The following is a 17,330-nucleotide window of genomic DNA, read 5'->3' as shown; positions in this document are numbered from 1 at the left end:
AAGACAATGCCAACACCTCTCTTGAAGTTGAAATCTTTCCTAAAGATAGCCCCAATGCTTTCAAGATTGTAAATGGGTTTTATCTTTGGCCTCAGAATGTCAGCATTTATAGCAAAAGTCAATCAAGTGCTTCCTTTGCTTAATCAGGAGGAATATTTGCCATGTAATGGGCAGCTTTGGAAGCCCTTGTGTGGAATTATGCAAGCAGCACTAATTGAAAGGCCCATCAGTGGTTTAGAAATAATTGAAGCAAAAGCAATTGGTTGAAGTCAGGAGTATTGGTCTGGGAAGGTACAGAACCCTATCCTCGCCAAAAAAGAAAAGGGAAAAAAGGGAAACTGTAAAGGCAGGTAATTTGAAAGAGCATTTGGTCTGACTGCTGTGTCATCATTAGCTTTTCTGCTGAATCTTTGTTTCTTTAGATCAGCAGTTTCGAAATGTTTTTTCCCCTACAGTGAACCACAGAATTTTATTTTATATTGTTCAAGAAACACATGACTTCTTTCAGCATCTGGTGTGCCCTTGCCACGGCCAAAGTAATGGTGACCTGGCAACCCACTTCCAATCTTCCTTTGGTGGGTACAAAATTTATTATCTGGGATAGTATTAGAGTCAGTTCATACAGTCATTTTTTAATTCAGTGAAGTCAACCCGTCATCTTTTCCAATACTTGGCACGCTAGCCTAGCCTTGAAAATGTTCTAACATAACTCAAGACCTCTTCGCTCATTTTCTGAATGAAGGGTCAATGTGGATACAAAGTGGGTCTGTGGGATGTACATTTACCTCCCTACCCCAGAAGTCACAAGGTTCCTCTGGCCCCTCCCAGGTGGAGAAGTAACTTCTGAAGTGAAGTGCCTTTTCCATCAACATAGCCTCCCTGAACGGTTTGGTACTGTGGATATTTAAACTATGGAATTCACTATGACAAGATGCAGTGACAGCTACCAACATGGAAGTGGGACAGACAACTTGATCAAGAATGGGTCTATTGGTGACTACTAGTCATGATGGATATGTTCTACTTCCACTGCATCTGGTTGGCCCGTGTGAGAACAAGATGCTGGACTAGATGGGTCTTTGATCTTATCCTGCAGGGCTCTTTTTCTGTTATTAAAATGACTAGGGAGTTACATTTTTATATGTGTTAGAAGATCACCAAATGTTTATGATTACGTTTTCGTATCTTAAACTTACATAACACATCATGTACCAGAAAGAAGTCCCAAAGTGATTTACAAAACAATAAAATACAGAAATACAATTGAAATCCATTAAAACTGTGCAATACAAAACTGGTTTACTACAGAGAAAGCCTCTGTAAACGAATATCCAGATGGGTTGACTTAGCTATGTAAAAATAAGCATGAGAGCAAGACCTCAAAATCAGCATGTTTTTACAAACACCTGCAGTGTCTTATATAAACCCTGCCACAGAATCATTTTCAAAGAAATCAGTGAAACTGATTCAGGTCAGTGCTTGGTTTCTTTTGTTTGTTTTAAAAGTATTTTAGTTGCTGATCTGATATTTCTGAAAACAAATATAATTCAATGTGGCAGTTGGCATCTTTTTTTTAATAAATCACATATTCCGGATTACAAGGAGTTAGGAGTCCCAAAAGCCTCAATATAATTTTGAAGTACTTCCAAGTGGCCAGCAAAGGACAGATGAGGGCACAGACCTTAATGAATTTCTACAAATATGTAACCAGAGTTTTAAAAATATAAACTATTGGGGGTTATTCCAAGACAAATCACAAGCTCTGGGGAACTCTGGAGTTAAGGGAAAGTTCAGCTAAATCAATGCACTGCAAGACCCATTCAGACAAATTGGACCAATATAATTTCAGAGTTCAAACCTTGCAGCTTGACATTGCTCTCCATTCTTCTTGACAGGGCGAAGCACTATAGCCCTTCATTTTTATTAATCACTATGTATTTGTGTTTTAAATACTATTTGCTGTGCCTAACTATTTAAACCGAGGACTATCCCCCCAAAAGCAATGGCTGGGTTGACTGCATTCTTTTTAACAATGTGGTCCTTGTTTTATCAAACCACCAATATTCAGACTTTTGCCAGTTTAACCTCTCAAGAAATTCAACAGAGGAATGTAATCATAAGTCAGCTGGTCATCTCATCTACTGAAACCTCAAGTGATTTTTCAAAGTCTGTGGGTTTTAAACAATATTGTATCATGGACATTTTGTTTATTTTCTGTAAACCCACACACAGCTTTGTTGCGGTCCACAGACCCAAAATATACATACAATAATAATAAATATCAACAGTTATAAAGGTGTAAAATCGGCCATGCTAGCCAACAGAGGAGCTTTCGCCTGTACATACGAATTTCTGATTTTCACTGCCTCTGAGAGGAATTTTGCTACAGCCAGTGTAATAGTATCGAATTCTAGATTTATTTTTTGATTAAGTGATCTAAACAACTTGCTAAATAAATAAGCAAATAATATGGCTGAACAAGATAGGCAATTATTTTCTAAATTCATCTGTAGTAGAATTATGGAATCATAGAAGTGTAGAGTTGGCATGGAACATAAGGGTCATCTAGTCTACCTCTGGCAATGGAGGTATCTTTTTCCCCCAGCATGAGGTATCAACCCATGACCCTGAGATGAAGAGCCTCATGTTCTACTGACTGTGTCTCTGTCAGTCTCCAAGTAAAACCACAATCCTCCAGCTAAATGTGTTTTAATCTAGTGATGTGTATGTGAAAAGAGCCATACCTATATTAAAACAACCTTGGCTAGGGGTGGGGGAAAGGTTGTTTTCTTCTCAGATCAGCTTTTTCTTATTCAGAGCTTTCCAAGATGGTCCATCCAAGATGGTCCTGTCTCAAACAGCAATTGTCTAACCTTAAGCTCTCAGAGCCTGGTCAGCAGGTTTGAAAAAACTTCAAATAGTCCTTTGGCTCCGTCATCCCTCTCCTGTCCCAACCTCATTAGTCTACAACAATATCAAATGTAGACCCAGATGTGTATTTGCATCAACTTCTGCACACAGAGGTGGTCTGCATGCACTGGTAAGCCAAACCATGACTTCGTGCATATGGACAAGCATGGCAGATTCTGGAGAGAAGATTGTGGCTGCTGGTTTGGTTTCAGTCCTGCTGCTGTGAGCTAAGCTATGGTTCAGCTTAACATGTTGTCTGAACCCAAGCTCATGATCTGTCTCCTCCAGACAAACCATGAGCTGTAGAGCCAAGGATGAACCTTGGTTAAAGCTCATGTCAGCTTAAGAGTAACTTTTGCTGAATCAGGGTAACAACGTAAAATGGTTGCAATGGGATTTGCTCAGAACCTTATCTTGATTTCACAAAGATTACTAGCAATGTATATTTGTATGTGATAGAGATCCTTATGTGTTAGCTATCTTTTCCTACAAAAAGCATTAAATAAGATTTCTTATTAACTGGCAAAAACAGCAGTCAGACAGCTCAGTGGACCACCTGAGAGCCTTTTCAGAGAAGAAAGTATGATTAATAACTCATGTCTTATATTTTGATAAGGCTTCAAGAAATATGCCATCTGAGGCAGCCAGTTTGGATTCAGGCAATACCTCCTACAAAGCATCTTGAACATCATCAGGGTCTTGTGGAACAACATTTTGATTAGCTAAGTGAAAATGAATCACAAGTGTTGGCATACAGTAATGCTACAGTTTTTATTCAAGGAATGATCAATTGGTTGCAGAGTTGATGAAACATTAAAGCAGGAAGATCAATGGAAGACATTATATCCTTATAAGACTCTGAGATCCTCTGCTCAAGGCCTTAAAGGTTCCACCATCCTCATCAGACACGGATCATAATTACAGAGATATGGTAATTGGGGACATTAAATCAAGCACACAAGCGAGATCTGCTGTCACAGCAGGAACTCCTTCACTGAGAGCTGGCAAATATTTTCTCTCTCTCCCACTATTGGCACAGCAGGATCATCAGCCAGCCACTGGCACAGTGGCTGGCCCCATTTTCAATCTGTTGTAGCTACACCCTGTTGAAGTAATTCAGTTAATTGCAGGCATCAATCTTCAGAGAAATCTTTTGCTCTGCTTGTTGTAAGAGATATAAGGAAGACAATGAAGCAATGTAGCAGCACACACAAGACTCTGAAAATTGAGCCAGAAGTCCGCACTGGGGAGGAAAAATCTTCCATAATAGTTTAGGCGTTTTAAAAATGCCTTAGAGTTCAATCCTAGGCTTGTTGATTGCTTACAAGGGCTTTACCACCAATGCAAAGTTTCTGTGCTGAGGATGAACCTATATAAGCAAGACATCAATTTATGAATATAACAAATGTTCTTTATTTACAGTGCTTTTACATAACATGCAATTCACTTCCACAAATTCTCTATTATTCTCCCTGTCCTGCAGATTCGTTTAACTTCCTTCCTCATTGCACTTAACAGCTGCAGCTCAGTGTGTGTCTTCCAAGCAGCATAGAAGCAAACAAACAGAAAGCAAGAGCGCTCTGGTTCCAAGCCCTCCTCCAGTTTAAGATTTAAACTCTTAGTGATTAGGCAAAGTGATTAGATGTTCCCAAGTGATGAAAGCCAAATCAGAGACTGGCTAACAGGAGATTGGCTCTGGGAATATCAATCTGGAACTAAGGTCTCAATTATGTATGCTAAATGAGATAGCAGTTGGAAGATGTTTAACATCTTGAACTGCTTTAGCATCTACATGGAACCACTAAGTGAGGTCCGCTAGAGGTTTGGACTGAGGTGTCACCAGTATGTGAATGACACACAACTCTATGTTCCATCTACTAATCTCAGGGAGGCAGCTGAAATCCTGAGCTAGTGTCTTGAGGCAGTTCTGGGATAAATGAGGGCAAATAGATTAGACTGGAAAAACCTGCTAATCTGGATTGGTTTCTTTCAAGTGGAATTTAAAGGCATTTAGGTATGTTTCTGGCCTGTCCTTCTGCTCTTTTTTTTAGTGAGGAGAGTTGAGTTGGGTCTGCCCTTTTATATACATTTTATGGATGAGGATTGGCGGTTCTTCTTTTATTCATCCTTTTATTTGGGATTTTAGTCTTTATTTTTGCATTGTGCATTGCTCTGAGCCACTTCTTGGAATAAAGCAAATGGTGATGATAGCTGTTGTTCTTTTCTTTTTTTAAGATAATACAGGTTTGATATATTGTAGATCCTGCTATTTGGTTTTTATGAATTGTTTTCAACTTAATTGTTTTTAATTGGTGTTCTGTATTATTATTATTATTATTATTATTATTATTATTATTATTATTATTTATACCCCGTCCATCTGGCTGACTTTCGCCAGCCACTCTGGGCGACTGTATGTGTTTTAAGCCACATTGTGAAGGTTCTGTCAAGGTGAACTATAAATATATAAAATAAAATCACCACCACACAATCATCCTGGTGACAAATAACCTCATATGCACAACCTCATAATACCTAGTAACCCACTGGACATTCCAAGAGCAGATAGAATCAATGGTTAAATGGTTGCTTTTTTCTTAAAGTAAGTTGGAATGATTATATCCACTGATAAAGAGAAAGAATCGATAAAATGAATAAGGGCCAACAGTACAATATGACAGTGGTTTGCCTTAAAAGTAATATCACATGTTAAAAACAAACAAACAAGGGAGGTAATTATTCTGCCGTATTTGGCAATGAGCCTGTACAGCTTGGAATGGACTTTGGCTTTTTGTATTTGACTTGGCACCAGCAGGCCTCATTTGGAGAGCTGCATGCCATGTGGGGCACCACATTTTAGAGGAGAGAGAGAAAAGCTGAAGCGAGTTCAGATGAGAGCAACAGAAATGATGATGGAGTCAGTAAATAACAGCTCTGAAGGAAGCTTAAGGGACTGGAGCCTCATCATTCGAAGGGGAAAGAAGACAGAAGGGAGGCATTATCGTCTTCAAATATGCAAAGTGCTGCTACACCAAAGACATGGGCCAATTATTCTCATTAGTGCACAAGCACTAAGCAAGTTGTAATGGCCTTAAGACGCAACAAGGAAAATGTTTAATTTTATTAGGAGAAAAATTTGAGAACTGTCAGAAACAGGAAGTACTGAAACCGTTCAGCACCCAACTCTCTTCTACTGGAGATACAGAATGAGAAGGCTGTACAGGTCACACCCAAATATGTAGCTTTAGAACAGAGGGTGACTGTTCAATAAAAATGCTAGAAGTTTGATTTCAACTTCAGTTTCCTTCCATGCTGTGATGGGCTCATCTCAGTTTGGAACAGGGTAGTCTTTCCCACTCTTTTTGGCACAAATCTTCAAAGAGAACCCAGAACTCACAATATCTTATCTGTGAGGCTGGGCCAGCACAATTAAGGACCCTCAAAGCATTATGCCTGACAGTTGCTTGACAGTCCTTTTGTTTCCCTCTTTCAAACCCAGGGTCTAATAAATCCCTCCAGGCATCTCCATCCAACCCTCAGAATTTTCTCCAGGCCACACCCCTCACCAACCCTGCTCTGTTCTTTCCTCAAGCCCTCAGCTGGTGGGGTGAAGTTGCAGCAATAACCTTCTAGCGGTGACATCACTGTCACTTCCTGGAACGGGCAAAGTAAGAGCTGTGCAGGCACACCAGTACAGCTAATACAGCACTCCCATTAGTGCACCCAGTATTCTTTGTGACCTTCCATGGAACCTGATTTACATGCAGCACTCATTTTGCAACCAACAGTTGCCTCAGGTGGTAAAATGTCTTCAGCCAGCCCTAAGCAGAGATGGGATACTTCCAGCATCTGTCACTGGGCCAACCCAACTTGGGACCTATTAAGTTGAAAACAGTCCCCCTATGCCTGACAATCCTTGGTTTTTGTTTCAGACTTTCAGTCAAATGCAGGATGTCAATCAAGCCCTTAGGACTGCTAGATTTATGTACTGTACTAAATTAGCACTGGAATTAATGTGACTTACTAGGTCTCAGCTTGTCTTCTGTATCAGGCCCAGCTGCCTGCTGATGGTGAGGAGTAAGCTGTGCACAGAGGTGGTTGCTAAAGACTGGGAAGGAGTGCTTGCCCTTGTCAAGCAGTGGCCTCCTAACATAGGGTGCTAAGCTTGCAAGGCAGGGGGAATGGCTCCATGTTGGGTATTGTTGCTGGCAGGATTATGTACCTGTCCCAGACTTTCTGCCTATAAGATATTTTTTTTAATGGAGGTCTTGAGAATTTATTCACAGGTGGAAATGCATACACACTGCATAGAGTAAGTGACTTGTCCACAAGGGCGCAAGCAACCTTTTACATATTGGAGTCAATGGTAAATATTCCTTGCTTTGCTGGAAGGTGATTACTCCAAAAAGATAACTGGCATTGACTCTTTCAAAGCACTTTTTACATGAGATGGTAGTAGTTCTAAGATCAATGCATGGGCTCACAAAAGAACCAAGATGCCAGAATTCCTACTTCTCCGAGGTGGGGAGTGTGGAGAGAGAGAGAGACCAGCTTCTCTTTGCAAGCACAAGATTATTAAAGCCAGCTTGGCAGAAAAAGCAAACCCCAAGGAAAGGTGCCAAAGTTGGAGAAAACTGTGACGTTCTTTCGTAGCTATAGCAATAATTTTGCAAACGACTAATAATAAAGAGTCAATAATCAGAAAGATGTTCTCTGAAGTGAACACTACTAAATTACTTCAGGGAGGAAATCAATTATCTCCAAGGTAGCTGCAGCTCCCCAGCTCAATATCCAAATTTATGATAGCCACTGCAGCTACAGAATGCTGAAATTCAAAACCTTTCAGCAAGGAAGTCACCGCGATTTCTCGGGAAAACTGACAACTCTCCTGCATTACAGAAATATTTTTGACAACACTCTTTACTATAATGTTTTTTTGTGTGTGTGTGTGTTTTGTAACCTGCAGCACTATCAACACAAAATTCATGTACAATGGCTAGATCAGCCATTCTCAACCTTTAATCTAGCATAGTCAATGTGGTTCCCCTCCAGCTGTGGTTGGACTGAAACTCCCATCAGCCCCAGCTAGCATACCTATTAGGTACGGATGATGAGAGCTGGTAGTCCCACAAATATTTGGAGGACACCATACTGGCTACCCCTGCAGCATATTCACTGAATGCTCCCTCCTTAAAACCATCAGTTAAAAAATTGAGAACAAAGAGCACTCTAGACAAAACAACTTATATATTTGCTATATATTTGACTACAGTGTATGTAGCAGTGAGAATGGCTACACCCACCCACACCCACACCACCTTTCTTCCATTATGGAGCCCAAGGCAGTGTACATGTGGTAGCCAGGCAGTCATTAACCAAGCTCAGACCTGCTTGGTAAGGTGGAAAGACCACAACCTGGGAGTCATCTACCATTTTTATAGAAATGATGCTTAAATAAGGTGACATATATTGGAGTTTATACTGGAAATGCATAAGTATATATATATATATGAGTTGCCCATCTCTACTATATTTTATAGACTCTTTCATGTACTAATCTGCTGGATATTGCCTCTTGCTTTCAGGATTACTAAACTATTATTCCAATGAACATTTCACTCCCTGGCTGTCCTCTTTCTTTATAATTGCAGTTAATGTGGAGCGCTTATGTACTATATCAATTTAATATCTGATATGGCCTCTGTCAAGGTATTACATCCTGCACTTACTGGGTGATGGACTCTAGCCTAATAGGGCTTTTCTGTCTCTAACTACCCTGATTCAGTGTCCATTTTGCTATTCAAATGGAACAGTGTCTGCTGAGATGGAAAACTAGAAAGCAATACTTAGATGGAATAATTTAAATTTAACAGCAGTTTAAAAGCATTTGTTTTAAATTGCAATAATAACAGAGGGAAAACACATATGGAAAAGCTGATTCATTTGTGACGAATACATCATCCAGAAAGCCTAATCTTTTGCACAGACAGCATACAAATCAATTGCAATATCTTTGACCATCTTTATGTTGTGGGTGTTTAGACTGGAATGAACCTGCTAGGTATAGCTGTACATGTCACACTGAAAGAGGACTCCATGGCGGTCAAAGAACAGGAAGAAACAGTGAGAACCAAAGTGGACTCATCTCAAAAAGAAATAGGGAAAGGAGTTAAGTACACACTGCATGCAAATACATGTGACTGAACCCCAACACCATTTTTAAGAATGAAAAGCCACTTCAGGAGAGTGGAGAAATGGAAGGGGGCAAAGGGGAAATCAACTTGTTCTCCATCTACAGATACTTTGTCCCAAACCACATCCTAAACCACAGCAGAGTGTGTACGGACAGACAGGTACCTGGGCTGTGTCTGCGTTTTCTCCTAATAGCACATGAGCTAGTAGCAGTGGAAGGAGAGGGATAATTTTGAACAGGGAAATGTGAGGACAGGAACGATTTCCATTCATCTACCAGCTACATAGCTCAATCTGATTTGGACTCACCACTTGGTGACTGCTTTTATCTTAAAGAAACAGTGTGTGCTAAATTTAAATGGTTTTTTTTAGTTAAGTATTTTATTTAAAAAGATAAAAAAAAATGATACAATAAAATCCATGGATTTATGTCAGCATCATGATCAGTTCTAGTGCATACATTGACATAAAAAGCCCAGTCAGCTTGGGTCCCAAATATCTGAAGGAGCACCTCTTCCCATATAGAAATGCCCAACTGCTGACATCTACATGGGACATCCTGTTGACAGTTCTGTTGTCCTCTGTTCATGGGGCAGCAGTGCATGAAAGGGCCTTACCTGTGGTGGCTCCTAGGTTGTGAAATGCCCTCTCCTCTGAGGTGCACCTGGCCATATAATTTTATTTTATACATTTCATTGCCAGATCAAGCGCGGGTGGCACTGTGGGTTAAACCACTGAGCCTCTTGGGCTTGCTGGTCAGAAGGTCTGCAGTTTGAATCCCTGCGATGGGGTGAGTGCCCGTTGCTCGGTCCCTGCTCCTGCCCACCTAGCAGTTCGAAAGCATGAAGTACAAGTAGATAAATAGGTACTGCTCCAGTGGGAAGGTAAATGGCGTTTCCGTGCGCTGCTCTGTTTCGCCAGGAGCGGCTTAGTCATGCTGGCCACATGACCTGGAAGCTGTACGCCGGCTCCCTCGGCCAGTAAAGCGAGATGAGCGCCGTGACCCCAGTTGGTCACGACTGGACCTAACGGTCAGGGGTCCCTTTACCTTAGCAGTGGAAGATGAGATGAGACTATCCCTGCCATTTAATATTTATGTAGTACGTGGTTTAATTATATTGAGCTGTGTGTAACCCACAAGGCAAAGGGTGAGCTATAAATGAAGTTGACTGCAGTGGGAGAAAGTAGCTGTTGATGAGGGCAGAAAATGTCTGAGGGTGGGAACAGACCCACTGGGAAAATGCAAACGGAGTGTGGTGTCAAGAAACAGGACAAATGTGACTCATTTAGGGAAACTGTATGCTTTGCTGATAAGCTGTAGCAGTTGGATGGCAACAATCAAAATACAGTCATACCTCATGTTACATCCGCTTCATGTTACATTTTTTCAGGTTGCATCCCGCAGTGACCCAGAAGTACCAGAAAGGGTTACTTCCAGGTTTTGCCGCTTGCGCATGGATAGTAGCGCTAAATCACGCCACGCACATGTGCAGATATGGCACTTCAGGTTGCAGGCTTTTCACGTTGCGAATAGGACTCTGGAACGGATCCTGTTCACAACCGGAGATACCACTGTATAGTAGAAATGATAGACTGGCCAAAATTTGGCCAATCACATGTTTGTCCTGGCATTTATTGGGAAGGCAGCTTGAAGAGTAAAAGTCCAGGTGTAAAAGAGCTTCAGAGACAGGAGGACTATAGGACAGGGCAGTAAGGGAGCTTTACATTATAGAACTAGGTTTCCTATCCATGCCTATAGTTAAAGCTTTAGTGTTCCCAATAGTGATGTATGGAAGTGAGAGTTGGACCATAAAGAACGCTGAAGAATTGATGCTTTTGAATTATGGTGCTGGAGGAGACTCTTGAGAGTCCCATGGACTGCAAGAAGATCAAACCTCTCCATTCTGAAGGAAATCAGCCCTGAGTGCTCACTGGAAGGACAGATCCTGAAGCTGAGACGCCAATACTTTGGCCACCTCATGAGAAGAGAAGACTCCCTGGAAAAGACCCTGATGTTGGGAAAGATGGAGGGCACAAGGAGAAGGGGACGACAGAGGAGGAGATGGTTGGACAGTGTTCTCGAAGCTACCAGCATGAGTTTGACCAAGCTGCGGGAGGCAGTGGAAGACAGGAGTGCCTGGCGTGCTCTGGTCCATGGGGTCACAAAGAGTCGGACACGACTAAACGACTAAACAACAAATTAGGGAATTGGAATCTGCAGCTGATAAACACTGTAAAAATTTCAGTAAGTGTAAGTTCCCTTAATGCATAATTATTCAGAGGCATAGCGGAGGATCTCTCTAACACACACAGACATACACTAAATGGCATATACAATAAACCAAGAATTGGTACAGAGAACATAGTAATGGCAAGTTACATAAAGAGCTAAGATGCAACCCAATGGGCCTATAAACTCCAGCCAGGCAGAACAAAGGTAGAGAGCCTTGCTGGATATTTTTATTGTTCTGCGGTTTGTGCAGTAAAGAGTTGCTTCTATTTTTACAGCTAGATCATGTTCAAGAGAGGTGTACAGCCTCTCTGCAAGGAATGCAGGTTTACAGTATCTGCTTTCAACAAACTTTTTCTTCAGGCAAAACAGACACTTGCTACTCACATGACAGCATACGGGGGAGTGATGCTGAGAAAATGAGACAAGTTGTGGGTAACATTTTTGCTTTTCTTGTAAGAATAATCTGACTAATGTCGGAATGATTCCATCAGTATTGTCAGAAATAGCTCTAAGAACCCTCCAGGTATGTTGAAAGTCTTAGCAGAGGCTACAGCTAAAGCAAACTGGATGCCAAATGACTAGAGATTTCTGGAAAGATATAAAGCAATAGCACTAAGGACCTTGACTTATGCTGATGAGTTGGAAGTTTTCACTTTACTAATTACAATGAGGTCTACTGGAGCTGGACTTTCTGCACCTTCACAAATTGTCTTACACAGTGTCTAATAGTTTCTACGTGACCATACCTAGAGAATGATAAAAAATTGATTGGGTTTTTAACAATTCCAACGGGGCATTATCCCTTATTAATCATTATCTCACTATGCATTGATTAACTATATCCTACTGTAAAATAATGATGGATGCTCACATACTAATGACACCTCTCACCTCTGCCTGAAAGTCACAGAGGTTGTGATTGTGAGCCACAGGCAAAGAACTTTTCTGTTGCTTAAACTCTGTACAGCGCCTAGAATAAACATTAAGCAGCAAACAATAAATAAAATGAGGGCTGAATATAATGAAACATGTTGTCTCTGAACTATGCCAAAGGCACAGCTATTCCTGTATATTATTATGTTTGTTAAGAGTAGCTGCAACTTCTAATAGAAAGGATAGTTTGCTGTTCAATAGTAGCTCTGTCCTAGCATTAAAAATAGCCGAATTCTATTTCCACCAACATTAGGCACAATATTAACCACCTGAAAGCTTATGAACGCAATCCAGAGATGGTTTCACATGCCTAACTTCTCCCCGCCACCCGGTGTGGTGCTAGTTGCCTACTTTAGAGAACAATGACAATCCCACTCCATTAATGCTCACAGGATTTGAACATAAATATGGCTATTTGTAAGTAACCCACTACGTTTATGCCCATAGCCCTTCTGGCTTTGTACCTGTTTTTTGTTAAGTGGGAATACAGCTACAACAACTCTGGTTCCTTGCCTGGAACCTAGTACAATGGTACCTCGGGTTACATATGCTTCAGGTTACATACGCTTCAGGTTACAGACTCCGCTAACCTAGAAATAATGCTTCAGGTTAAGAACTTTGCTTCAGGATGAGAACAGAAATCGTGCTCCGGCGGTGCAGCAGCAGCAGGAGGCCCCATTAGCTAAAGTGGTGCTTCAGGTTAAGAACAGTTTCAGGTTAAGTACAGACCTCCAGAACAAATTAAGTACTTAACCTGAGGTACCACTGCATCTGCCAAGAAGAAGATTCAGTATGAACCAACAAGGGAGGGACATTGACTTGTATAGTATATTATTATTATTATTATTATTATTATTATTATTATTATTATTATACCTCCCTTCATCCATAGATCTCAGGGCGATTCACAACTGGTTCACAGGGCAGTTATTTGGGAAATGAAGTGGTACGTAGTTGTCACATGTCAGTAGTGGGTTGGGCAAGAGGTAAAAGTGTATAGAACAATGAACACAACTCTTAACTTTGTATAGCAGTCAAAGTTCCAACCATGCAAAAAGAAGTTTCTACACGTCACCATCCACCTCCATCCTCTCAACCAAAGATGCAGTAACAGTTTTTAGGTAAAAGCAGCCAGGTAAAAGCAGTCACAGAGGGCATGGGGACATGGCCTGGGCAGAGTCCCAAGAGAGGGGCCTGGAGGACCATATTTAGTCCCTAGGCCTGAAGTTCCCCACTCAGTTTAAAGACACATGTGTGCACATAGAGCTATTGCCATGACTGTCAAAAGACTTCTAAGTTGTTGTCTTTTAATGGTATCTTACGCTTATATGAGAGAGAGATGCAGGTGGTGCTGTGGGTTAAACCACAGAGACTAGGGCTTGCCAATCAGAAGATCGGCGGTTCGAATCCCTGCGATGGGGTGAGCTCCTGTTGTTCGGTCCCATCTCCTGCCCACCTAGCAGTTCGAAAGCACACTAGTGCAAGTAGATAAATAGGTACTACTCTGGCAGGAAGGTAAACGGCATTTCCGTGTGCTGCTCTGGTTCACCAGAAGTGGCTTAGTCATGCTGGCCACATGACCTGGAAGCTGTACGCCGGCTCCCTCAGCCAATAAAGTGAGATGAGCGCCGTAACCCCAGAGTCGTCCGTGACTGGACCTAATGGTCAGGGGTCCCTTTATCTTTTACTCTTATATAAGCTGCCTTACACCAGTCAGGCCATTGGTCTACCTAGCATTGGCTCATATGATTTTGCTGTTAAACTGGTAATTCTGTGCTTAAGATTTCTATGAAATTCACAGATATTAGTGAATTTCATCACTAATAAATAGTCCTGCTTCTTATTACAATGGAAACATAAAAAGATTTCTTACAGAAGAAGAAGAAGAAGAAGAGGAGGAGGAGGAGTTTGGATTTGATATCCCGCCTTTCACTCCCTTTAAGGAGTCTCAAAGCAGCTAACATTCTCCTTTCCCTTCCTCCCCCACAACAAACACTCTGTGAGGTGAGTGGGGCTGAGAGACTTCAGAGAAGTGTGACTAGCCCAAGGTCACCCAGCAGCTGCATGTGGAGGAGCGGAGATGCGAACCCGGTTCCCCAGATTATGAGACTACCGCTCTTAACCACTACACCACACTGGCTCCCACACAAAAATCTTCTGATGCAGTAGGCAGGCTGTGGCTATTGTCTGTGTATCTTCAGATGCTCAAGAAAGATTGCATTCCACTCTGCAGCTAGAAGCCATGTCTGGAAATATCCTAAAATATTCAGCATCTATTAAGTAGGTCAGAGCATCTATCATTTAGAGCTCATCATAAGACACCAATCAACTTCCCATCTCCTTGCTTTTAAGCTGTACATGCCAACACAACTCAAGGTTAATATTAATACACTATAGAGAGCAGGGAAACTGGTCGCTACATATGAGCCTTGAAGCTGCCCACTTTACTTGGGGGGGGGGTCGTTGATGATGGGGAGAGAAACTTAAAGGAAACTAGAGGTGAGTTCTGTAGCTGGTGCCTCTCTTCCTGGACATCATAACAGAAATTCACACCCAGGCAAAAGCACACTGAGGATGACATCTCTCTACATCCAAAGTACCTACTGTAGGGAAGAGCAGGGAAGGAGGAGGAAGAGAGCAACTGCTGGGTTGCTGGAGGAATAGCTGACCACCACCACTTGTCTCTCCCTTGAGCAGGTTTGGGGAACCTATGGACCTCCAAATTGTTGGACTACAATTCCCATCATTCCTGACAATGATCACACTGGCTAGGAATGATGGGATTTGGGAGTCCACCAACATTTGGAGGACCACAGGTTGCGCATAACTGTCCTTGAAGAACCAGTTGTCACAGTGAAACAGTGCCTATTCCCTGCCGTTGTCTCTCTCATGAGATCTTGACTGCTCTTTGCTTGGGGCCTCTGGCATAACAAGCTGCCACAACCACCTTTCAAATCAGCCATCTGAACCCTGAAGATGCAATTTAGCCTCACCCCAACTCTTTCCAAACAGTGGAGCAGGAAGAAAAATGAGTTTTGAAAGTGGGTAGTGGGGTCTTCTCTTTAAGTGAAAAGAATATTTAACTCCGTCTCTTCCTTAAGAGCAACCCAACCATCGCCATATGCATGCAACATTCCTGCCAAGTTGAAATACTATTATAACAGTGGTTGCTGAATGCATCAGGATTGTTTAAAAAAAGAAACCTGAAAGCATCCACCATTGCATAAATTGAATTTAGACACAAGATTTGCAACATATGGTTTTGACTGCACTTGTGAAGGACCTACTGTCTTCATGGAATATTCACCCAGAAAATAACCACTGTGGCTAACATGACGTTAATGTCGTGACTGTAAATGTGAAAATGAAAGAATGGATTTCATTGTCAGCTTCCAGAATGATTTCATAGGAAGGTTCAGTGAATTTGTTAGACCTAGAGAATTAAATATAATAGGCAGAAAATGATGAGGCTTCTTTATGATTTATGCATCTGCAAAAATTTGGATAAAGATTACCAAAGGTTAATATGCTCTCTATGAATCTGAAACACTTCAAAACTGTCCTATCAAATCCGCATCTCCAGCAATATTCTGACACCTAGTGGGAAATGAGTATAACTGCTTATACAATACAGCTTTCCTGCCTTATATTTTTTTCTCTGTACTTAATGTATGCCCACCAATGTCACACATCCAAAGAAGTGAATTCTAGTCCACAAAAAATATGTGATACAATAAATATGTAAGTCTTTAAGGAGCCACAAAATTCTTTGTTGCTTCTGGTTCCTAAGACAGTCAGAATAGTATGCCTTTGTCCATTGTTTGACAGATGATTTTTTGAGTTAAAAGGAAGAAAAAAATTAATTGGGCTGGGGTTACCCTCTCCAAAAAGGTGAGGAAAAAGTTGTGTGGCTGAAAATGGCTGAAAGTTGTGTGGCTGAAAAGATGGCTATTCCCAAAGAGTAATTTTCATCACAATTTCTCCTATGGAAGGTCCCGGAGGGTGGTTTTGTATCTAAAAAGATGTGCTTGTCAATATGTTTTTGTCAACATAAAGCATTTCATTGGCATGTAAAGACTGCTGTGATGTAAAACTCAATTTAATACTTATATTAATGCTTATATTATATTAATACTTTAATATATTTCGTCTGGGCAGCCTTAAAAACAGTGATTATTAGAACATCGGGCTAGAATTTGGGAGACCAGGATTTGCATCCCCACTCAGTCATGAACCTCATGGCTAAAGAGTGGCACCTTTAGCAGCTTGGATATAAAGGTGGTATATAAATGCAATAAATTAACAAAAACACAGAGCTAGGCTTTTCAACGTGTCTGGGAATCCTGGGGCGACCAGGGCTCCAAATCACATGGAAGAAGCTACCTACTCACAGGAACAGGCTGTAGCATTGAGCCGCTTCCAAGCACTTCCACTCTCGCCCTCTACTGGCTCAGCCCACAGCTCTGAAAATGGCATTCCCTGTAAATGCTTCTAAGCATCCTCTGATAATCCAAAATGCCTTTAGGCGGGAAGGAAGGGGGACCCCATGGCATATGGTGGGCTTTGAGTCCTTAACTATTACAAAGGGGGACGGGGGAGTGGAGACTGGCTGATACAACTTACCAGAAGCAAACTAAACAAAAACTAAATAAAAAAATTCCTTCCAGTAGCACCTTAAAGACCAACTAAGTTAGTTCTTGGTATGAGCTTTCGTGTGCATGCACACTTCTTCAGCTCATACCAAGAACTAACTTAGTTGGTCTTTAAGGTGCTACTGGAAGGAATTTTTTTATTTTGTTTTACCTATCTGTAACTAAACAAAAACTTTAACGATAAGCATCAGGAAAACTACGCAGCAGCTAAGACAACAAACTACCATTCCCGACAGGCAAAGCGCAGGAAGGGCTGTCATAGCAGACCCTTCTCCCTTCTTCCTCCGCACGTCACCAGAAAGTTCCTCCCACGTCCCATCAGCCCCTTCGCACGGATTGGGTGACGTGTATTGAGGGGAGGGATCAGCGCGGCACGTAAGAGTGCGCGCCGGCGAGATGCTTGGCTTCCT

General features: G+C 41.6%; 1 long non-coding RNA gene across 1 annotated transcript; it reads right to left on the bottom strand.

Annotated features, from left to right (window-relative positions):
- Positions 1 to 3,522: 3,522 nt before the first annotated feature.
- Positions 3,523 to 17,197, bottom strand: LOC307213878. Its single transcript, XR_013837770.1, has 3 exons — positions 17,072 to 17,197; positions 14,415 to 14,525; positions 3,523 to 4,013 (listed from the first exon to the last, which is right to left on the bottom strand). It is a non-coding gene; the product is annotated as an uncharacterized lncRNA (long non-coding RNA).
- Between the last annotated feature and the right edge of the window lie 133 nt (positions 17,198 to 17,330).

Source organism: Podarcis cretensis (assembly GCF_951804945.1).
Source record: "Podarcis cretensis genome assembly, chromosome: 4".
Classification (NCBI taxonomy): domain Eukaryota; kingdom Metazoa; phylum Chordata; class Lepidosauria; order Squamata; family Lacertidae; genus Podarcis; species Podarcis cretensis.
Note: the sequence above shows the minus strand (reverse complement) of the source record. Positions and strands in the feature narration are given on the sequence as shown.